The sequence below is a fragment of the Carassius gibelio genome, chromosome B14, assembly GCF_023724105.1.
Source record: "Carassius gibelio isolate Cgi1373 ecotype wild population from Czech Republic chromosome B14, carGib1.2-hapl.c, whole genome shotgun sequence".
Taxonomy (NCBI): Eukaryota; Metazoa; Chordata; class Actinopteri; order Cypriniformes; family Cyprinidae; genus Carassius; species Carassius gibelio.
Window position 1 is genome coordinate 20120251 of NC_068409.1, and position 25255 is coordinate 20145505.

At 36.2% G+C, this 25255-nt stretch overlaps 1 protein-coding gene across 8 annotated transcripts in view; it reads left to right on the top strand.

Annotated features, from left to right (window-relative positions):
• mid2 (midline 2) overlaps nucleotides 1-25255 on the top strand; it is a 127755-nt gene that overhangs the window by 20946 nt on the left and 81554 nt on the right. The window contains exon 1 of one of the 8 annotated variants that reach the window (XM_052574636.1): nucleotides 24765-24943. The exons of 4 other annotated variants lie outside the window; for them this stretch is intronic. The gene's annotated coding sequence lies outside the window, so the exon portion shown is untranslated. Of the gene's footprint in view, nucleotides 1-24764; nucleotides 24944-25255 lie in introns of those variants that run through there. 3 more of the 8 variants (XM_052574634.1, XM_052574639.1, XM_052574638.1) reach the window with 3 other exon arrangements.

Below are 25255 nucleotides of genomic sequence, written 5' to 3' on the forward strand. Positions count from 1 at the left end.
TTCACAGTATTTAGAAATGCCCACGATAACATATCATGCATATTCATTTCCGTGATATATTGCAATACTGAATACCTGGCACATGTCTAATATATAAATTGTATTCAGTAAGGACACATCAAAACTGGCGGTAAAGTCAGTAAATCCTGAAAAACAGTACTTCATTTTCCCAAAACATTTTAAGCAGCATTGTTTTCAACATTGTAAAAGATAATACATTTTTTTGAGCATCAAATCAGCATGTTAGAATGATTTTTGAAGGATCACGTGACACTGAAGACTAGAATAATGGTTTGAAATTCAGCTTTGCATCACATGAATGAATAACATTTTAAAATATATGAAAAGAGAAAACAGAAGTTTAAAATTGTAATAATATTACAACCTTTTTTTTTTTTTTTTTTTTACTGTATTTTAGATTAAATGAATGCAGCCTTATTGGGCCTAAAAGTCTTTCAAAAACGTATTGACCCCCAACTTTTGAAACATTCTTCCTCAGACAGGGTCGATACATATTTTGTTAAATTGGCCATGGTTTCCCTCAAGAGTTTCAAAAATGTTGTATTATTTAGCTCCTGACAGTTTGCTGCATAAGAACAACTACTTATACAAGTATGTGACTTTAAATGCTTGATGAATTGAACAACTGCCTTAAAATGTCTTTGAGTGATATTAACCACAGCTCTTATTATATTCATAAATCAAAGAATCTAAAAAGCCACATGAAAATCCTCAGATGGTGCTCATGAATCAAAATGCAAATTCAGCTACCGTACAACCTGAACAGCTCTATGACCTCCATTCCCCTTGGCCTTCATTATACCACTGGAATATGTCAGCTCTTGCTGGGTTTGCATGGAAATTTGAGAGGTTTGAGGACCAGATATATTAATTTGGACAAGCCAGAATCCAGTGCCGTTACAAATACTGCAGCAAAAATATATGCACTTAGATATTTCTTATTCAAGAATCTACCACAAATATGCAAAAAATAACAAAATGAAGACTCCGAGGCATTGGGTGTTCCCTCCTGAAATATCACAGGAAATGACTCTCATTCTTTGTGGTATTATCAGGATGCATTTGGAGCGAGTGGGATGACTTGGGGTGGGTGGGGGGGCTATAACTTCAGAGCTGCTGACAGATTCACTCTCGGCGTCACGCTTCACTTCCTTATCAGGAGAGAGCTGTTGCGTCACGGGGTCCCTAAAGTGATGACCCTTCACTTCATCACACCTGTCTGTATTTATAGCCTCCTGTTTCCATTCTAATGTAGGGACATCAGAGGCCGGCCATACTAGATTAGTCACATGACAGGGAGTTTTCCCTTGATATTTCTCTTTTCTCTGAGATGGAGAGAGTGTTGAATCAGGTCAGACCCATCTGTCATAGTCATAATCACATGAAACATAAATGCTAATGAAGATGTATGTCAGAGTGTGAATGAAGGTTCATTAATGTGATTAAGCGGGAGTGTACTCCGACAGACGCGTGTGTTGTGTTTATTTGAACCAGAAATTTGTTTTCAAGCCTTAGCTTTCATTCGTGGCCATTTACAGATGAGTCTTTGTTGGTGTTTCCCATGATTTCATCATCAAAAGGGCAACACTTTCTTTGGTCTTTTTTATCTGGCAACAAGAGGCACAGATATTTTCACAAGTCATTTGATACCTGGATTATGGAAACCATCATGCTTTGAAGTGATTGTTTGTGTGAGTGTGTCATTGAAAGCTAATGAGAGATTCATGACTGCAAGTGGAAAATGTTTTGTGGTCGTGATTTCAAAGCTTTTTCTATGCAGCATTATCATTTTGCCAAAAAAAATAAAAAATCCTTTGAATGCAGATAATACATTTTTTAACAGCCAAAACCTTGCGGTAACCGGTTTACCAGTAATGGTATATTTGAAAAGCCCATGGAAAATTGCATTCACCTTGAGAAATCAAAGAATTCCTGTAGGGGTGCACAATAAATATCGGCCGATAATTAATGCGCATCTCGTCACTAAAGATGGTTCTCTAATCAGTGGTGAATTCCAACAGGTGCGTGATTTCACATAGAGCAGCTGTTACTACACAGAGCCGTTGTTAAATGACAAGCTGCGCAAATCCACGTTCATAATCACCTGATGGAATTTACCGCTGATTAGAGAACTGGCTTTACTGATGAGATACGCATGAATTATCGGCCGATATTTATCGTGCACCCCTAAATTCCTGTATGACAACAGAGAAATGCACTGATCTTGCATGTCAGTGTTTCCGATTAAAGATGAAAATCATAAGGAATTGCCGCCATGATTCTATTTCTACTCATAGGTTTAATTTATTAATGATTTGATTAAGGATTCTTGGATGCTTTTAGCACTTGAAGAATAACATGATAACATGATTCATTGAGAGTTATAAGACTGATTCAAAGACAGATTTTTAAGGTTTTGTAACGGATTCATTTAAAAGAAACTAGTTAATAATTAAGTCATGTGTTAGATTAAATATTCGATATTCATCATATTCAGAATCTGAATAAAATAAAAAATAAATTATTTTTCATTTTTATTATAGAGACTGCATAAAAGCTGTATAAAAAAATATACTTTATATATATATATATATATATATATATATATATATATATATATATATATATATATATATATTTAATACAGCTTTTATTCAATAAAAATAATTATTTTTTTATTTTATTTGTAAACCGCATTCATGCATACTGTTTTTGAATGTTTTGAATGAATGAATGTTTTATTTTATTTTATTCTAAAACAGCTTTTATACATAGTTTTCTTTATAATAAAACATGAGTAAGATTTTTTTTTACATTTTTTTAAATTTTCTAATTTAAATTTTTAATACAGCCTGTTACCAGTTTTCATGCTTTCAGCAGGGTTTTATTAAATTATATAAACAAAATATTTATTTATTTTATTTTGTTGAATTGTATTTTAGTTTTTCTTTAATACTTTTCATTTTTGCTTCGATCATTAATCATAATTTGAAGCAATTTGACTGTGTGAAGACACCAAATGTTTTCATTCCAGATTGTTGCTGTTGATTTTAATAAATATAAGAGAACTGGTTGAACACTCTATAGTTTGAGAAATATTTTTACTGCTACATTTCCTAGCCATTTTAAAAGTAGGCCTTTAGTATCTGTTGCACGGAGAATCCGATTCATTAATTCTACATGGGGAAGGGATATGAAACATCAGGGAACAGATCTTTCTGCCTGTGTGAAGTCATTAAGGTGCTCAGACTGAATACCTGCTCCATCTGTCTTCCGTGTGATCTCGAATGCAGGGATAGATTGAGCAGATTCAAATAGAGATAACTAATCTGGAACAGCGGGCGGACATCAGAATGTCCAAATGTGCCTGTTGTTTTCCTCAGGCATTGATCTTCCCCCGACAAATTTTTCCCGGCTGGAGCTTTAGAAAGGGAGGCGTGCTCGTAAACACAGCCGAATTCAAGCGATTCCCATCAGCTTTCCATCTGCAGATTGTTTGGTGATGTGCTGTTGGTTATGCGGGCCACGCTTCGAGAGCAGTCTCTGGTAATAAAAGTCCTATTGAAAGGCTGTGAAACCAGGGCGAAGCTGACCTCTCACCCAAAGTGATAAATGAAGGCTGGAGCACTCAGCATGCTGGCTGGACGATCCGTGTCCACATAGCCTCAGACGCCCCAGACGAGGACTTCTCTTGTCCTGTTGTTCTTCATTATATAAGCTCTACATCTCCAGCTCAGCTCCGCATCAATAAACAGCACACTGGTCTGTATTAATCGTGCAATTAGATTCATTATCAGATGCCATTTAAGAGTCTAGATGGTCTGAATATAAACGTAATCATTTCTGGAAACAATATTCTTTTTCTTGTTTGATGCGTAGCACTGTTCTGAATGATTCGTTTCTGTATTGCCAAATAAAGGGAAAGTAATTAAAGTTTAACGATACATCAATTAAATCATCTGTTCTCTCTGCAGAACCCGTTTTTAGTGTAATCACTTCCTTTGAGATCCTCTTTCTGTATGATGAATCATCTGTAGCCGCAGTGGATTGTTTCTATCATACGTTTCTCCGTATGGACGTTGTCCAATTGCCGCTTTCTCTAACAGTCAGCTAATATTCGCCGCTTTTCTCATTACACATCACAAAAATCTTGTAGAATCGCCTGTGTGGACATAAAATACTGTCAGTGTAAGTGTGTTGCTGGCTTGATTCTTTTCTTGCTCTGACAAAAAAGGTGCCTGGCTCTCTTTTTTTCTCCTCTGATAAAAGCTTAATTTGTTGTCCGGTGCACACGGTCAGCTATTTGCAAATGTATGTAATGCGCAAAGCAGACCTCGTTGTCGTTAGTTACGGCTGAGCTAGACAATTTGTATTTTGTCTGTTAATAAGCCAGCTCAAAGGGATTGGCTATAATGTGTCATGCAGAAATCAGCCTGCCTAACGATGCAAAGAATATTGTGTTGTCAGTGTATACAAAGATTATTTAGTCAGCCAGTGCTTTATATATAGATTTTATATGAATATACTGCTGTAATGATTCAGTTTCCCGTTCCCAATAAAATATATTTGATTAGGTAGCCAGTGTTGTCTGAAGCACTTATTATTCTGTAGGTATTTATATGTGCACTTTTACCATCCACAGTAAATATCCTAATATCCTTTCAATTAGTTTGCAGTATATAAATTTGAAAGGGTTATACAGTGTTATTTTAGTTTTATTTAGAACATTTCTTTTTGAATTAACTTTATGGTTTCTGTTTTCAGTTTTATTTTAGTTTACTTTTAATGATTTTGTTTTATGCTTTTCTCAGACAGGACCACGGTCTACAATCTTATCACAGCTGTTTGCAACCCAGGTTCAATGGAAATACATGACTGTGCCTACATTTCTGCAAAACTTTATTTCATTGCAGTTTACAGGTGAAATAAACATTAGAGGCAGTAAAACATCCACCACATTTATGCCTTTTAACACCAATTATGATTACGGGGTAGATTGTTGATAAATGAAGGCTTGTTTTAAGTGGTTCCATTAATTTATGCTACAGTATGTTATGACCTTACAACACCTTTACCATAGTGCATGATTTGTCAACTATAACATTTTACAGTAAGTTGGCATCACTCAGTCGGTTCCATATGTATTGCTTTTCAGATTAAGTAACTTGTTGGTAGCACACCTGGTATAGTTATTGCATTTGTGATGCAAAGTGCTCAAGTAAGAGTCTCGTTAACCCACGAGTCACAACACTACACAGAAGTGCTAAAAACCTTGTATAAGGAAGGTGAAACAGCATGGTTGCTTAAGCAAATATGTTTTTATCCCACTTTTGTTTTTGTTTCATTCCAAATGCAATGGAGTATTAACATTTCAGAGCCACCCACTGAACATTTCATCTCTTAACTGCCATGATATGTACATCTAACAAGAATTAAATATACACTGATTCTTAGTAATGCTACATGTAACAATAGAGATGCTAAAGCAATAATAATGAAAAAACAATAACACTTACTCTATCTCTGCAAATGCAGATTGTGAAGACATTTTAAATGTTCACAATCTAATATTGAAATATCACATGCCCCTAACTTTAACCTAAACTCATTTCAGTTAGTTATATTCTTTTTACCTTTTTTTAAGTTTAAGTTTTTAAGTTTTTTTGTCTAATTTCAATAAAAAAATTATTTTATTGTAATTCTATTGCAATTAACTAAAACTGTTAACTTTTGTTTATTTATTTATTTTTATGTGTGATTCATTGAATTATTGGCTCAGCTGATTCATTCAGAACATCTAATGGAAGGCTTAATGAGTGAGTCACTGAATCATTCACTCAACTGACTCATTCAAAATCACTCATTCATTCAGAAATGAGTGCTGTGCTGGATTCAGGATATGTTTAGATAACACTGCTATCATTTAACTCTGAGAGTTAAAAACAGTAATAACTTAATTTAATTTGATAACACAATTAAATGGAATTTTTAGCAAATGTAAACAATTTAAGATTTTAGTGTTTGTTGTTGTTGATTGATTGATTTGGGCAAAATAGTTTACAATTTTAGTTTATTGGTTATCGGCCATTGCAAGACAGTAATTATCAGCCAGAATGATAATGTAGTTGTGTTTCGCTTTAAAACTAATGAAATGGGTTTTATACACTTTACCATGGTGCAATGAGCATTATTTTCTTCTTTTTCTCAGGCCCATCTGATTAGTGGGGTCATGGGATCGGCTCCCGAAGCTGAAGAGGATTACGTTAGCTGTTCATTAAGCGAGCGCTCTGGCAGCAGCCATGCTGGAACGTCCTCTAGCACAGGTGTGAGACTCAGCTGAGCGCTCGACGTCTACGGTCTGATTCGCTCGCTGAGACTCAGCGTGGCCTCCACTCTAATTACACTCCCTTGCTCTCTTCCTCTCTCATCCTGTCTTTTCCTCGAGCTCCAGCCCCTGCCCAGAGCCGTGTGTCCCCAGCTCAGCTCATCAGCGCTAAGTAGGCTGGGACCCACAGGTGCAGGCTTGCTCTCTCTGCTATTTTTATCTGCTCTTTCATTCACAGTGGGAGCAGCGAAAAGAGATTGGAGCATCCAGATACTGCCGTTGATTTGGACAACACACATGCGTAAACAGGCCCCTCAACTGTATAAGAATCTTACTTCGTGCTTCTTATCCGCACGGGTCTGGTCAGGTCTCAGCGCACATTACTGCTTAGTGTGTCTCTTTAGCTCTGTACCTTGGCAGGAAGTCAGACCTCCCAGAGAGCGAGAGATAACACGGCTGGGGCCTTCCCTCTGGCTCCTGACAGCTGCTTAGATCACTATGCGCAAGCGTGTGTGTGTTTGTGACGGTAGCAACTTTATAACACCACTGTTATTTTTCTCATTATGCTTGAAAGCCCCATGAATCACTTAAGTGTACATCCATGCTTTACAAGCTGCATAAAGCAACATTTCATATTGCAGATGGCTCTATTAGGCCCAATATCCTAGAGCAAATAAGCCCTTCTTTATGATGATGAACGGCAAACATAAATTTGATCTAAGCAACGACAGCTGCTGTTTGTTATTTTTCTAAGCAGTGTATTAGCTTACCTGAGTCACTCTTCAGGGATCAATGGAGTTATCTTGAATTCAAATGGCTCTCTGTGGTGTGTATATAGCCTTGGTTTGAGCCTCAATGAGTTTTCTGTTACTTTTCAGACTTGTACAGCTCATACATTCCTCTTAGTCACTAATGAACATTTGGCATTTGGTGTGATTCATCAGCAACAAAACAAGAAGAATTATGGCTAAAGGCTTTTTGCCACGTTTTGTTGAGTGAGTACAGTAAAGAAGGATCAGGAAATTGTAGGTAGACAACATTGATGTGTGAGTGAAATGAAAAGCCCACTGTGATTTCTCCTTGAAATTTATTTTTTATTTGTAATATTCTGCCAACAATTTTGTCTCACTATGATTGTAAACAGACAAACAGTTGCACTTTTAATTTAAAAGAGTGGTCGCTCAACATAGAGATTATTCATATGAAGCTAATTCCAGTTTTTGTGTCTTTATGGTCACTTTTTTTTTTTTCCGAGCAGTAGTGTAGGTGAGCATTAGCACATACTGTAAATATCATGGCACAAAGGTTCAAATTCAAACCTATGCTTTCCATTGGAACAATATACTGTAGTATCTGATGCATATGCTGCTAAGACACAGCTATTTGTTTTACTAAGCCTTTTATTCCAAACTGTCACAATAAATGCATCAGGCTAAAACTAATGTTAGCATTCAAAGCACAGATCATTCAGGGAGTCCCTGTGCAGTCCCATTGAATCCCAATGAGCAGAGGAGACTCCACGTTTGCTACATTTGATAATGTACCATCGATCCCAGGCATTTCTCTAACAAATAAGAGTTGAGAATAGTGACTTGTTCGTGACCCATCCTCAGTATTCCAATCCTGTAGTAAACTTTGCTTTATATCGGAAAGTAATTATTCTCTCTTTGTGGTAAATTGCAGTTAAGAAGCAATGATTTAAAAGTGCATTAAGGATTCTCAGGCTGACTCGGCTGATAAACGCTGTCTCAGATGGTTCCTTCTGCTCTCCCCTTACAGACATTTGTCATCCCGCAGTGCAGGTACCTTCCTCTCCTGCCTAATGATCCCTTTGCAGGAGCGTTTTTCCCTGGCACCTCTATAGCTGTCAGGGATCCGGGGAAAGCACTCCCGGTCCCATGTTCTGAGAGTACTCAGAGTAAGCAAAAGCACCAGCTGATACATTTTTCTACAGCACAATTGTGAATGGTGGGGTGCTGTCAGAAAGTTCTTTGTGATGTATTGTGAATGTGAGGGAAGAATGTGTGCTCGTTTGTAGCTGTTGAGAGATTACCGCATGTCTTGTCCTCTCAGCATTCTGCTGATCATTGTAGTGACGCTGCTTTTTTTTCATCCCGGCTCATCAGACACTGCGGTCTGCTTTCAGGTTTCTCTGTGGGGGATATGGCAAACCAACACTTCACAATGCCCTCAGTCTTCTTGTGCAGCTGGGAATATGCATGCTCAAATAATATCAACACAAAATGCTAACATTTACAATCTACTTAACTTTCCTGAACCAGAAAAGATCCTCTGTTGGTTAACATCTTTATATTATTTTATTTAAATTAGCAGTTTAGAGTTAAACAAGGATTTTTCATATGCTTTAAAAATGCATATGCATATGCTTGTGCTTCTGCTCTCCAGGATCAGAATTCATATGAATATGCATGTACCGCAAATTAAAATGAGCTGATACTGATAAGTATTCACTGCTAGATGATGATCTAGATTTTAAAATAAACAATTAAATATCTCTATAGGCCTGTACTGTTCATACATATCAATAGAAGTGAGTGGAACACAAAGTCTTAAGAAGATCATTAGAGCTGTTTATTATTGCTGTTGAGTTCTGAATGTTTGGTGTTATAGTATATTGTGGTACATGGCCTTGCCCTGTAGACAAACAGTTGGCAAGCAGCTTGTTTGAGTTCATCCGAAGGCTTCGTGCTTCAGTAACCAGTCTGCTCTAATTGGTGGTGTATATCTCACAGATTGGTGGACACCAGCCAAACTTCAATCATGATTTCTTCTCACAACATATTGAAACTTGAGACTTGCAAATGGTAGCTGAAGTACGAAGAGTAAGAGGCTGCAGGTATGAGCCGTACCTTTCCTGTCTATGATGCGTGCCGTGAGAAACCTGACGCTTGCCTGGGTTGAGACAGATGAAAGTGAGATGGTGCAAGAAAACCAACCTTCAAAGGGCTCCATGTGGAACTCTCAGGGCTCTTTGAAAAGCTGTCCCTAAAAGGGTGAGAGGAGTCCCGTCTTCTCCAAAGAAAGTTCGCAGAAGTGGAACACTGTGTTAAATTTCATCAAAGGGCTTGGGCTGAAAAGCTTGTATGGCCCGGGGTGTGTTCTTTCCGGTCCAACTTTTGATGGTTTTGCCACACATGCGTCTAGACAAACTGGAAGGCAGGGAAAAATATACCCAACACAATTGGTTTTGTCGACTTTCTGACCCAGTGGACACTGGGCCAAACGATCATTTTGTCACGCTTTGTCATAGTCATAGCGCCACTGCTGAGTTTGGACTTCTGGATGCAATAAATTCACATTTGTACCAACACGAGATGTCAAAAGAGCGACTCCAACCATCATTAAACTTTTATACTTTGCTCCCAAAATGTCAAAATGATGGATTGCTGTAGCCCATCCTAAGGGCTCAATTGCAATCAGCCTGATAGTAGCTGCCGTTTTAATGCTGGAGCTTCAGAAATGAATTAGAATTTCAGAATTGACACATTGATCCATATAATTTGCTGTCTAATTGGCTCCTTTTCGACCCATGTTGTTAAGCCTTGCATATTTTCAGCAGTCAGCAGCCATCATTTTGAGTGTGAATTGGTGGTCAAGAGGTGGTCGTGTTTTTCAAATCTGCTGGATATTTATCTGTCAATAGGAGCGGTTGTGTGGCTGTGTTTAATCGTGCCATCTCAGTAACTTCGATCAGCCACAGCAATACTGTTTTATCTGTTCTTCTGCTCCTCTTTCAGAATGTCTCAGACATGGCTGTTTTAATTAGCTGAATAATAATACCACGAGGCAATGAAAATGCCTTGACTGTGAGAGCGTGTTCTCTTTTCCAACACACGATAAATAGCAAGACATCATTGCTTAAATGAATTGAAATAGGATTGAGGTTTTGCAGCACAAATACAGGCTTTGTGTGTCTAATGGCACTCCTCCAAACTATCAATATCATATCTTTTCCAACGAATGCCAAGATATCTCATACTTCACAGCTTGCAAACAGAAGATGCCTCACAGACATGAAGTAACATGAATCTCTGTGATGTTCATTTTTGTGTATGTGTATACAATGACCATGTTTATCTGTCTGGGTCTTCTGGACCTAGAGGAGAGATAAGGAAGCACAACAACTCACTAAACGAGCATCAATTTTTGCACACTTAATGGAGTTAAGTTTGAAGTTGGAGTTGGAGTTGAGTTATACAATCTTATGTCTAATACATATAATTCCATTTGGGCCACAAAATATGTTTTGAAAAATGCGCCAGTGGTTGTTTCATTTTTATTTTTTTGGTTCAGTTAAATTCACTGGTGTCCAATCTTGTTTTGGACGCCACTGACTGACTTTCATTGTATGGACTGAAACAGTCTTTTGTGTGTCTTTTTACAGTGTGGCTGTATTTGCCAGAACTTTACCGTAAAAAATATGGTAGCAACATGTTTTAAAGATTTTAAAATGGGTTTAAATATATATTACTTTAACTATTACATTACTATATATTTTTGCCTTTATAATATAACAACAACCATACCAAAATCACAGGTGGTAAAGAAAAAGCCAAATGTTAAATTATTAAAAGTTCATCACAAGTAAGCTACAGCAAATATTTAGAATGCGCACACACACACACACACAAAACACCAACATGATAATACACGGCACTAAAATAATGCAATGATTATTAATACATAAGATGTATTAATATGTAACGTAAGAAAGATTTAACATAAATTTAAAATGAAGAAGAAACTAAGGGAATAGTTATTTCATTATATAAGAAAACTGTACCACAATTTTGTGGCCATTCATTTTTTTTAAATGTAAATTATTAAATAGCCTTTCTTTTTCACTTCTAAAAATCATGTACATTTAACCATCTTTTACTGTAAAATTACCTTAAATTTACCATTTGATCTTTTACTAGATCAAGTTTTTCACTGTATAGAGAAAGATAACTTGGTGTTAGTCAACATTTTTACTGTCTTTTACTGTTTAAACTATGTCATTTTATTATACAATCGAGTTTAGCAACCATTGTTTTAGACATTTTATGTTTGTCTCTGTTTCTTTTAGAGCAATATTCATTATATTTTAAGAGCTTTGTTTTGTTTGGCTGCAGTCCAAAAAAAAAAAAAGGAAAAACAGCCAACCATGTAAAAATGGGTTTTAAGTCTAAGCTAAATCATCAGCAGTTTAATGAATGGCTATTGGCTAACCAGTAATTTCTTTAGTCACTGAGTTAGGATGACCAGGCGAATATTACATTTAGCAACTTAATATTCATGAGCCAGACTGAAAATATTTAAATGTGGCCCTTGGCTGTAAGAGAATGATTTAACAAGTTAGGATTTGTGCCGGGTTCTGTTGACATTAGAAACAGGCGGATGAAATGAGTCTTGATTCTTTCTTGTGAAAGCTCAAGAAAGATTCTCTTTGTGTACTCTGACTTTTACTTAATCATCTCTTGACTCATCCCCAGAGAACATGCCCACTGGCCACTGTTGCTTTACCCAGTTTCAGAGGAGCTAAAGCGGGACATTACTCATTAGCCTGAGCACCACTGGCTGTAATTAAATTTAGCCCTATAGAACAATGCTCATTCTTCCATGCTGTATTATTTCCTCATTTGACTAATCATTAAGTAAGCTTAGTACAGTATCTGTCGTCTGGAGTTCCATATGAGAGCTCTTTGTGGCTAGGAATGGGTGGTTTCCGTCTGGGTTTCTGTAAATAGTCTGGGGGCATCGTTATGCAGCACAGAATATTCATTCAAAAATGTTGCATTTTAAAGGAATGATTTGCCCCCAAAATTGGTAATTTCCTTACCCTCACACTGTTATTTCTTAAATCGAAAGTGCAAAACAATTTATAATTGAATGTGATTTTTTTTAATGAACTGAAATCCTGGCATGGCACTATGTGCTTTATTATTATTATTATTATTATTATTATTATTATTATTATTATTATTATTATTATTATTATTATTATATTTGTTTTCATGGCATTATATGGAAAAGACCTGAAAATTATTCAATTTTTCTTATTTAAGAATTGAAATCAGAACCAGTGAAATTGAAGAATATTTAATTTTATTTAATTTTATTATATTACTTAATTATTATCTTAATGTTTTCCTAATTTAATAATTGAAATCAGAACCAGTGACATGGAACTTTATTTATTTATTTATTTATTTATATTTAAACATTATTATTATATGGAAAACATTTTAAACATTGTTTCCTTTTCATAATTGAAGAATAAATTGAAATAAGAACCAGTGACATGGAGTAATTCATTTTTTTTCCTAATTGAATAATTGAAATCAGAACAATGACACATCATTTATTTTTTATTATTATATTTTTTTAAAACTGATTTTAATATTGTTGTATGGAAAACATCTAAAAAAAAATTTTATTTCATAACTGAAATCAGACATGATCAGAACAAATTATTCTTTTATTTTTTTTTATTGTTTTATGCAATTGTATGGAGATAATCATAGGATTCTTCAATTCCTTATTTTATGTTCCATGGAAAAAGTACCTGCATGCTTGCAACAGATGAATCGTTTTAATTTTCGGGTGAATTATCCCTTTAATTCTGAAGTGTAAAGACGCTTTAGGTGAGGCTGAATCACAGTATGGCCGGCAGATGTAAAAGTGATTTGAAGCGGAGTCTGAAGCACTCGTATCATCCAGAAGAAGCCAGCCTTATAAATATCAGACGAGGCTGATTAATGCTACAGTTAAATGCTTTTCAGTAGTGTCTGTTAATGTCATTGCCTTAAAGTGCAGCTTCATGAGTAATGATGTCACCACGGCAGCAGAGGCTTTTATGATTGAGTCCAGTGTTTGGAGGACTTGTTCTTTCCATCGCTTCTGTTTTCGCAGCACATGGCCAGCACTCTTCCTCTGTCTGTTTATTCCAAGTACATGTGCTGCTTTCATGCTCCACTCACTCCGTTTTAGTTTCTTGTTTTCCCCTGGAGAAACAAATGCCTCCAATTGTCTGTTGCGTTTTTAGAATTGATAAACAACTAAGTCATTGCGATTTCCAATCTCATCAGCTTAGGAATGGGCGGCCCGGGTGTGACCCAGTTTTTTGCCGCCGGCCAGCGTTTTCATCTGAAATGACATACATTGTTATGATATACACAAATCTGTTGGCGTTTCCAGTCTACTGAATTCGTATATGGCCAAAATCAGTTATATAAAAAGCAATAGGATCCCGGGGTGCAGCCACACATCGCAGCTTATTCTACCACAAGCTTAGACAGGACGAAACCGCTGGACTGGCATACAGTTTATTTAGCAAACAGCCACATTTTGTTTTGTTTTCACATGCTGTTACAGTGGTGTAAAAAAGAATTTACCTAATGAAGTAACTGTCAGTACATTCAATTGTCAGCAAACCCACCAGCATGTAGGCGGTCTGAGACTGCTATTAGTGTAATTCTGACGCAGAATTATGTGTGAGTTTTACATTAATGCAAAAATAACATACTACGTGCATTGTAAATAAAAATTAAGCTATAATTTATGACAAATAGCCTTCAAAGGCTAGCATCAGTAAGCAACATCTTAATTTCTATCACAATAATCACATAAATATCCTTTAAAAGCAGTTGCTTGGTATTGATTGAGGTGATTTCAATACCAGAAGAAAGGTGAGTTCAGAAACCTCATTTATTTATTTTGTGATTTACTACCTTATAATGGTTGAATATAAATGTTTCACAAGGAACAAACTTGACCTCTGCTTGTTCTGCTCATTCTTAACCATCATTAATTGTTTGTTATTTTCCTGTTGGATGATTTTGTACCTTGAGAGTGAGACACATAATGGGTGGATTGTTTACTGCCCCTTTGGCATAAACTTTGTTGCTGTAGAAACAAGAAAACAAAGATAGCTTTGATATACATAACACATTCTTTCTTTATGTTAGCTTGGACCTTCTCACCCATTCACAGCCTGGGTATTCCTGTAGCTCAATTGGTAGAGCATTGACAAGTAAAAATTTATAGCCTGAACGTACTGTAAGTCGTGTGTGTGTGTGTGTGTGTGTGTGTGTGTGTGTGTGTGTGTATATATATATATGTATATATATATATATATATATATATATATATATATATATATATATATATATATATATATATATATATATATATGTATTAGGGGTGTAACGATACGTGTATTCGTACCGGACCATTTCGGTACAGGGCTTTCGGTATGGTGCACGTGTGTACCGAATGACCGAATGCAATATTTTGTTTGGGGAACATAGGTACATTTTCGTGTTTCCAAACATATTAAGTGGCGGAAGTCTCCGCGTTCAGCGCAATTCCCGCCCTGCAGCTGATTCTAAGGACAGTGACACACTGGCTGCATGGCGTGAGCGTGCGTTTCTGCTGGGTGTCAGTGGCTTCGCGTTTTCTGTGTCTTTAAACACCAGAATCGTGCCTGACGCGGGGTTGGCGCACTGCTGCTATGACATAGATGGAGACCGCCAACAGACCAGGATCTTGTCTTCACGACAACAATATATATACTTCATGTTGAGTATAAATATAAAGCCTACTCATAAAGGACACCGTCAACAGTATTGACGGCCAAATAGACTATGTTTGACAGGTGCAATATGCCACTCTGTCACCGGCCTAAGGTTTTCAAAAGGCATCACGCGAGTGTGAACATCACTACAACTAAGAAAAAAAACCCCGATTGTAATTCAAACGCAGCTCCCGTCGGCATTTAAACAGACCTTTGCTCTTAATTCTGATCGGTCCAACGCAATAACGAAATCTGAGTCTAAAAACTGAAACTCTTGATGCTGCACTTTACACTTTGGAAAAGTTACATATATTTTTTTAAATATGAGCAGGCCTACAAGCTGGGATTGGTAATACTGCACTGCAATCATAGTTATTTATTTATATTTTTCATTATATTTTATTATATGATATTGGTTTGAGACTGAGAGTATTTTATTTAGTGGAGAACTTTGCAGCAGTATTTTATTTCTTATTCTTTGTTATTTTATTATAAATTATGTTTTATTCTTTATTTTATTAAAAAGTATTTTAAAAAAGTGTAAACAAATTGTTAAAAAAAAAGTTTATAGTAATAAACAACCTGCAGTTTAATGTTTGCATTTCTTTCCCTTACTGTACCGAAAATGAACCGAACCGTGACTTTAAAACCGAGGTACGCACGAACCGTGATTTTTGAGTACCATTACACCCCTAATATATATATATATATATATATATATATATATATATATATATATATACACATATATATATATATATATATATATATATATATATATACACATATATATATATATATATATATATACACATATATATATATATATATATAAACATATAATACTTGTTAGCGCTACACAGGTAAATTAGTTTGAACCCTTATACTGTGCTTATCTGTGATCTGCTTTGAAACATGGGAGGAAGGTACATGATGAGATTAGTCTGTACATTGTTTATCAGTTCTGATTCACATCAGGCCCTGCTGTCTTGACTGAATTACAAATGCAAGAAATTTCAAAACCCCCCCACTTACCATTAACAAAAAATAAAACTGAATTAGCATCTAACTCATTCAGACTGCATCGGGCTGATTCATGTCTGAGAAGAGATGCTGATTTGTGTGTTGAGGTCATCAGTAGGCCAAGGGGCTGCCCGCCGAATCACTTTAAAGCCGCTCTGGTTTACTCTGTTAATGATCTGTCATTTTAAATGGTCCACGCGTGAGAATTCATCTCACATGCCTCACCAGCAGCAATTCCCACTGAATCTTCACTGGCTGTTTCCATTCACAGCATGGAGAGACTGCATTATACCTCCTAATGACTTTTGTGGGGTCTGACGGTTCACAATGAAAGCAGAGGTGCATGAGATTAGCTCTTTATCGATTTGGCTTTAAGAAGATAAGATACACTAACATGTTTAAAGAGAATTTAATCCTTAATGACCAGGGCTGTGCTATTCATAACCATGATGCATTTTTAATGCTTTAAATGGTTACTCTAAAAGCAGTCATTACCATTTAACCTAGTCTAGATTAAAATTGAAATAGGTGCTCGCTTGCTCATAATTCATTAGTGGTTTACAAAACTGATTCAGACTAAACAAAACCTTTCTAAATCACATTGTAAATAGACTGGTCTCACATGATTGATCTGAAGGTTGATTATGCAGTCGTACAATTAGATTAGTTTTAGCTGTTGTGGAGTTTCTGTCTGAAGTCAAATTAATTCTCCACAGATATTTTACAATATGTGTGAGGACTGCTACACATTTTTGTAGTTATATAACTTGTGGACATTAATAAGCCAGCTTGTTCCTGGTGCAGGGATCAGAAATGGCTCAAGGAACAAAAGGAACAAAACAGAAGAATTGACAAAAAAATCTGTTAACCAGTATTTTGTTCAATATTCATGAAAACATTATTTATTTATTTTGTCCAGTAAACCTTTGTTTTAAACTAATGTATTTAGTTTTGAGATTATTTTAGTTTGAGTTTATAATTTATTTTGGAAATAAATAAATGCTTCTATTCAGTAAGAACTTATTGAATTGAGAAAACATGTCATTCATAATGCTGTTCATTTGAACTTTCTATTTATTTTATTGTATTTGCAGCCTTTGTGAACATAAGAAATTTATTTTAGAATCATATGGGGGGGGGGGATCTTAGCAATCTACACTCTGTGTACAATATAAGCAGTTCATAATTTAGAAAACTTTCTGATGACACAATAGAGTTGACACAAAAATCGATCAGATGAAGGCATCTCAGTAGACATGATGTGACACGATCTTTGTTTTTTTGAAGTGTGTTTTGTTGCCTTCTTACCTTTATGTCCTGCAAAGGCAGCATTTTTCAGCTTTCAGGGTGCAGCAAAGATGAACACAATGGTGTTATGTCTGTACACACGGAATGAGACACACACTGTCAGCCAGCTTCTATAAGCTCTGAGATCACCTGAATCTGTGTGTGATCAGTGGAGCGGTCATTACTTAATTTACAATAAGTATAGTACAATTTATTTCCCATTGCTTTCCACAAGCCGTGAAATCAAGCTTTTCCATCCCCATTAAAACAAACCACTGCCTTCTGCAGTCATCTGCTCTCTAACAGCCAGCGCTGAGATAGCCCTTAGCACGACTTGTTGCACCATTTAATGCATCTGTGATCATATTCCTCCTGACAGCTAACGACAGACACTTAGTTCCAGACCACATGTGGAGCTAGTCGCTCATGCAGAGCGTTTCACTGGGCTCTAAACGATACAGCCTTTTTGTAGCCCTGCGTTTGTCTTTGGCTGTAATTCCTTTTTCTTAAATGAATTAATGGTGTACATCTGAATTAAATGAAAGCCTAGCCGGTCTTCAGATCAGTTCACCCCCTCAGCAATCACTAATGAATGTTATATTAGTGACAGACATAAGCTGTATATACCTAATTGTTTTATTTGATAATCATTAGTAGTGACCCTGCTGCTTTATTGGCTGGATTATTTGTTTTACTGCTATCTGTAAATTACTTTTAAAGCAAAGGCAATAGTGCAGTTACCCACTTTTAATTAAGGTCCTTTTACCATTCGTTTGGCCGATTCAGAAAATTGAGTGCCTCCAGTCTCATTCTACTGAGAGAAAACAATATGAGATTATACAGGGCAATAAGGAGGATCCCATGTGATGTGATGTACTGAACATTACTATTATATATATTACATTATATATATATATATATATATATATATATATATATATATATATATATATATATATATATATATATATATGAATGTTGTATTAGTGACATAAGCTGTATATACCTAATTGTGTGTGTGTGTGTGTGTGTGTGTGTGTGTGTGTGTGTGTGTGTGTGTGTGTGTGTGTGTGTGTGTGTGTGTATATATATATATATATATATATATATATATATATATATATATATTGTCATTTGTTATATAACTCAAATTTTAATTTATTTTTTATTGATGCAAAGCTGAATTTTCAGCATTATTACTCTGGTCTTCAGTGTCACATGATCCTTTAGAAATCATTCTAATATCTTGATGTGCTGCTCAAGAAACATTTTTCATTATCAATGTTGAAATCAGTTGTGCAGTTTATTATTTTCTGGGGAAATCATGATAATTTTGATCATCAAACACAATAATTCTTTGATGAATAGAGAGTTCAAAGGAAAAAAAAAATTCTTTGAAATTCATTTTAAATTGATCAAAAGTTACAGTAATGCAAATAAATAAAATTGAATAAAAATATTTATTTTTACAATATAGCAGATTAGTTTTTGTGTGTGTGCGTGTGTGTGTAGGAAGCAACAAGTAATACATTTTTTCAGACATGAGTTTAAGAGTCCAGTTGTAGGACAGCATGGCCTTTATCTCAGTGGGATTCACTCAACAGGGGGTCTGCTCATACTTGAACATCTTACACCTTGTGACATTTGTGTGTCAACTGCAATTTGTTTTCAGAGAAAAATAGAAAATAAACTTGTAGCTATTAAACGCCAGCTGTTGTATTCATACTTTCCTATGATACATATATATATGTACTTGCATTCTTCATCTTAAAAGCTTTATAAGCTGCTGCATAACTTGACGATGACATTGATTATGAAAATAAATGTTTCTTGAGCAGAAAATCAGCATATTAGACAATGAAGACTGGAGTAATGATATTATATATATATATATATATATATATATATATATATATATATATATATATATATATATATATATATATATATAGAAAACAGTTATTTGTTATATTATTTCACATTATTAGAGTTTTACAGTATGCCTCACTAGATTTTAAATATCTTCATAAAAAAAGAAATTCTCACAGTTGCATCTCATTCATTGGTAATTAGTTTTGTTTCATAAGATTATATCATAAATACAGTGCAAAGTTAGGGTGTGAGTCAGAAGAATGTGAATGAGGTTATGAAGGCTGAAGAATTCCCCTAGGGATGGGGGGAGGGAAGAACTGACATTCGTGGCGGTTTAATTTGGTTAGTCAGTGTGAAAGCATCTGTGCATGATAGTGATGGAGTCTATGTATTAGAGCTCCACATTTCTGTCAGACACAATATGTCTTTGTTCGACTGAAAGTAACAACGAATACAACAGTGATAGTCTTCTCTAGTTCTGCAGCTGGCCAAGACTTAGAAATATAAAATATAATAAGATACTAGCTGTACATGGAATTTGTTTTGAGCTGTTTATTCTTGATTATTGTTTATTCTTGATTATAAATAACTTAATATGTTGTATTTAAAAATTTTGTATACATATTCAAGTGACAAGTTCTTGCTTAAAATCTATTTGAAGTTAAATAATAATAATAAAGTAAGTTTATTGTTCACTCTCTACTGTTGTAGGAGTAACATACAATCTGCAGAAGCTGTGGTGCAGAAAATAACAGATTTTTACAAGACAAGCACTTAACTTCGTGTCAAGTACAGTACACACAGTCAGTAAATACAACACTATGCAGAGCTGAAGTGTCTTTAAAAATCTATTGAAAATACTTTTATAAAATAGGGTACAAGCTGTGTGCTGTATTACGAGTGCCTTGTTGATTTCATTAACAAATTGTGTTTAAAACTGTGATGGATCAAAGATTTTAGCACAATCAAGGCCCTTTCACACTGCACATTGGTCCTGGAAAACTGCCGAATTTCCTTCTGTGTGAACGCAAACATGTTCCGGGATCAATCCCGGGTTTGGGACCTATAACATTGCTGGGTTCAGTCCCGGTACGATTTCTGTGTACAAAAGCCAGAACTAATGCTGTAAAAGGTGTGTCGTAGTGATGACGCACGTTATCGTGCAACTCTTTTACCAAGTGTTTTAAAGGCAGATCAATGAAAAAATATGTGCAAACAGTAATGAAGCAGAGATCAGGTAGTTCCTCACTATCCAGATCCTTCGCTAGTTTAAGTGAAAGTTAACGTGTCTAGCGTTTTTGACTCGTACATTACACGTCACATCCTGATGTCACGTGTCATTACGGGACCTTTACGGGTTGTGTGTGAACGCACACACACAGATTCCGGGAAATCACTGGCAGTGTGAATGAACCAAAATCGAATGATCCGGGAACAATTGCTGAGACACATTACCTGTGTATTATCCAGGATTCAGTGTGAAATGGGGTTCAGAACCAATCAGAAGCCATGACCACATCTGTTCTATACAATTTCAAGCCTAGACTATAATCATATATGCATATAACAAAAAACATGCTTTAATGGCTAAATAAACACACTGTGTGTGTGTGTGTGCACGTGTGTTTTTGTGATATATTCTGGACATTCTACATTTTATACACTGAACCTCTCTGAGCTTGCAAATGGTTCCAGTGATGTGTGGCTTCTACACTGACTTTTATCGAGACGAAACACAGAAAACAGACGAAAGGAAATAGTGGGTGATCATGACTGCGCCAACTAGTTGTTAAAGAGACCAACTTGTGGATAGCATTACAGCACTAATCAGAGACATGGTGAAACCATTCTAAAACAGGAACCGGGCGCGCTTTGGGAAGAGTGGGAAAGTTCTGTCAGTGGTTTTGTCCACATGTTGTGCTTCAGTCCAGTCTCAGATGAAAGTCAATGGAGATTTCTAAACTGTGCGGCACATCTGTGTTTACCTCGACAGTTTCCCATGGATCACTTGCTATTTCTGCTGCAATTAAATGTTTTTACTTTTTGCTGGGGCTTGCTTTTGATTGGCTTTTTTTGCTTTCAAAAATTATGGAGCATCCGTCCATTGCGTTGTTTAAAAGTTTCATTAACAAATCTAACTTTAAAAGCAATCTGATCCATCTCCTGTGTTTCCGACGCGTGAGGGCGTATGGAGGCGGCTTGTCACGCAGCGTCGCCCACCTCAGACAGTCAACAGAGTAAAAAAGGGGTGGCGATGCACTTCCCATGAATCCTCACGGCATGCTGATGTGTTGATGATGATCTGTTATGTAAGCTGCCTTCATGTCATTGTGCTTCCTGTCAGCTAGAGTTCTACCCTCATTCTTTCACCCGGGCTTCTCAAACCATTGATCAGCGGCTTGTAATATTTCACCCTCTGAAATAAAATCTTAAATAAAAAGAATGGCAGGAATGTCTCAGAAGCATTCAAGGCATGCAGGCTGCACTAGACTCTTTGAATTCATCATAAAATGAAAAAGCCACAGTTTTTTGATAGCGTGTCCTCTCAAAAATAACCACACTATACCGCAAAATACAAATTGATTTGTTCTGCACATTATAATCATTTTTCCCTCATCCAAACCACTGAGGGTTTGGACTTGAAAACCTCTCAAGAAAGCTCTTGGAGAAAGCGTCTTTGTGTTTTGTCAGATGGCCGCAAACACTTCTTTTTATGTAGCTGTAATGTCTTCGGACACATCATGTCCCCTCAAAAGTGGAATAAGCTTTACAAGTCTGACAGGTTTTCGTTTTGTGATGGGTGTGTCATTTGGCAGCAGGCGTTCGGGAAACACAATGCTGTCTTTCTTCATCTACATGACCACAAGCATTTTATATCAGGACTCACTAGGCCTCTGTTTACTAAACCACAGTCAGTTTGCATATTGGCTGGGTCTGCTTTAAGAAAACACATATCTTAGGTGGTGAGAACAAACTGTATCAGTTATGTTTTTTATGGAATGTACAGTAAACATGCAGCAGCTGAGAGAAAAACATTAGAAAGTAAAAAAAAACAAGATAATGAATTAAATAAAGTTATATATATAAACTAGCATCATTACTCCAATCGTCATTGTAAACATGATCCTTCAAAATCATTATAATATGCTGATTTTCTGGTCAAGTATTATATTTTATTATTATCAGGTACTGTATTTGAAATAAAAATTGACAAAACATTGTCTTAACTGTAATTTTTTACTTTAATGTGTCCTTGATTAAATAAAAGTATCAGTTTCTTGTAAAAACATTATTTAACTTAAATGTTTCATTTCATAGATTTATTATGTTGATACAAAAAAAACTAGAAAAGAAAAAATAGAATAGAATACATGGCGAGCTTTCTCAGGCTACGTCCACACGAAGACAGAGCTTTTCCTATCTTATCCCAATCTTTTTTTTTTTTCCTCATCTCAAGAAATATCAGCGTCCAACATGAAACCACAAAACGATGTAGTATACATGCCAGACCAGCATGTGGCGCTGTAATTCATAGACATGGACTATGCGCATAAAGCTTGCACGTGGTACACAAACGAACATGGAACAATACATTTATTAATCTGTGTTAATGTTAGTTAATAAAAAGACAATCGTTCCGTGTGTGTTCATGTTTTTGTTGCTGTTACGTGTCATAGCGGTGTCCAACTAAGGGCGAGACGAGGGCTGATGACATCATCGTTTCAGAAAATATACGTTTTCGCTGTCCACATGAAAATGCAAAGGCGGCGTTTTCAAAATTTATCTACTCTGGGACCCGTTTTCAAAAAATATCAGTTTTATTCTCCCAAAACGCCAGATCCATTTGTATGAAACGCCTGTACAATACAAAATTAATGCGTATACAGCAGACAGGGCCGAATGGTGTAATTACAGCATCTACCGAGAGATACTTGGATGCTGGTCAGCCAAACCTTGACCTCTTGGGTGCAAGAGAAAAGATCCAGAAAGCCTAAAGCTGTCCGATCCTGTTCTTGGAGAGCTGCCGTTCGGCAGTATTCAGTTACAATCCTGTTCCAACACACCTGCCTATAATTATCAAGTGTTCCTGAAGATCTTAATTAGCTGGTTCAGGTGTTTTTGATTACAGGAGGAGCTGAACTTTGCAGAAAGGTAGATCTGGGCAACCCTGGCATAAAGCCTTCCAAACAGCTGCAAAGAGGAATTCAATGTGAATTGGTTGCTTTGGTTCATAGCATATTTATTTAGCGACAGCTTTTTCCAAATAATATCATTAAAAGAAATCACTTCACTATTCTTGTTTGCTTAGTTGACTGTGGATCCGCTGTACCTATGGCTCTCATTGAAGCTCCACTGCAGGGTCAGTCATACTTGTTAGTCAAAAGCAAGTGCCCTTGATTTCTGAACTCTGTTGCAACTGTAAATTGTTTTGTCAGCAGTGCTGTGACACTGTAACTGCACTGTATTTCTGGACTAACAACCCAGGAAGCAATTAGTAATTGTTTGTTTTGATTTTTTTTATGTTTTGAGTGTTCGTGCATAACACTCCAGACATGAGTTGAGAGCCCATGGTAGGACAGCATGGCCTTATCTCAGTGGGATCCACTCGACAGGGGGTCTGCTCATACTTCCAACAGCTAATACCATGTGACATTTCTGCGTCTACTGCAATTTGCAAGATTTTTCCCAGGAAAACAGGAAATTAGGTTCACATTGCTTAGCTGAATATCAGGATGCTGTTAATAAACTCCAAATGCTGGCTGTTTATTTAATACATTCTTCTGATGCATTCAAGTCATTTGTTTGGGAATTTAATGCTTTTTACAATGTAATCAAGTAGTCTGTCTTATAGAGACAAGCTTGACCAATCAGATTTGAGAACTAGAACTAATTGTTGTACAGTACAGCTAAAGTTACATCACTGATATAAAATAATCAAATTTAAATTAAATAAAGTTATAATGTATTGCTTATAGGTTTTGTTGGCCAGAGAATGTTTGATATCTCTGTGTGATACTTTTTTCTACAAATTTAATGTTTATTGTTTTGTTAAAAAAAAAATTAATGTTTGTTTGTTTGTTTTTTACTGTGTACATTTTGCTGAAACGCCTGTAATAGTTTAATACCTCTGTGACTACTTACTCCCCACAATATAAATGTGTGTCACTGTATAATAGATTTTTGTAACTGTGCTTGTATAGAAACAACATAATTATATAATATTCACTGGAGTATAAAAAAAACGTGATAAACAGCCTTGGTCTCAGTTGTTGTACTGAGAAACGCAAATGACCCTCTCTATCACGATTGTTTGCTCTCATATAGCTGCTCGTAGGTTATTCTGTTTACCATTCATCTCTATGGGATTCTCGTTCATAATAAGCTATATTATATCATATCTTCCCGGTTTCATACACAGTTAAATGCGAGGAGTAACAAATGGATCACGGTTGCTCCTTGCAGGTCCACAGACGACCATAACATATCCATTATCCCTGTTATGGTTCCAATTTCTAAACCGTATAGAGAAGCGGGAGAGCCGTCTGGTTATTAATGACCCTGCTGATAACCGCTCACAGACCATAGCCGCTCACAGCCATCATTCTGGAGACTCTGTGCGCGTGTGTAGCCGGTGGGAGGAGCCGCTTTCCTGCGATTGTCTGTCTGCGCTCGCGCTGCGCGCATTCCTCTAAAGTTGCGTTCTCGAGACATACTGCGTCGCGGAGGATTGCGCGTCGAGACACTCACACTTGTTTCTGACATCAAGATTTCTTTTGGTTCCCGTTTTGGTACCTTTCAAGATGACAGAAGAAAAGAATGTTCGACATTTAAAGCTGGTATGTGAGTATTTGGTCTCGTATCACGCTGTGCTTTAGTTATTTGCGCTTTGGACAGGATTTAAACTGAGTATTAAGGTAGTTTGATGCTTCCTGAAGTAACCTGAAAGCGGAGAAGTTTTAATAATTCCGTAAACCAGGGCTGTGCTGCAAAACGCACTGAGCTGCTTACCTAGACAGTGTTTTGGGGCATCGTAAGCGCTTGAAAATGCTGTCTATGTAGTGGACTCGCTAGATATTGAGAAACAGTGCTGTAGAGTCTGTGTGTTTTACTACTTCACCTGCCTATTCTCTTTTACACCGTGTTTCGAC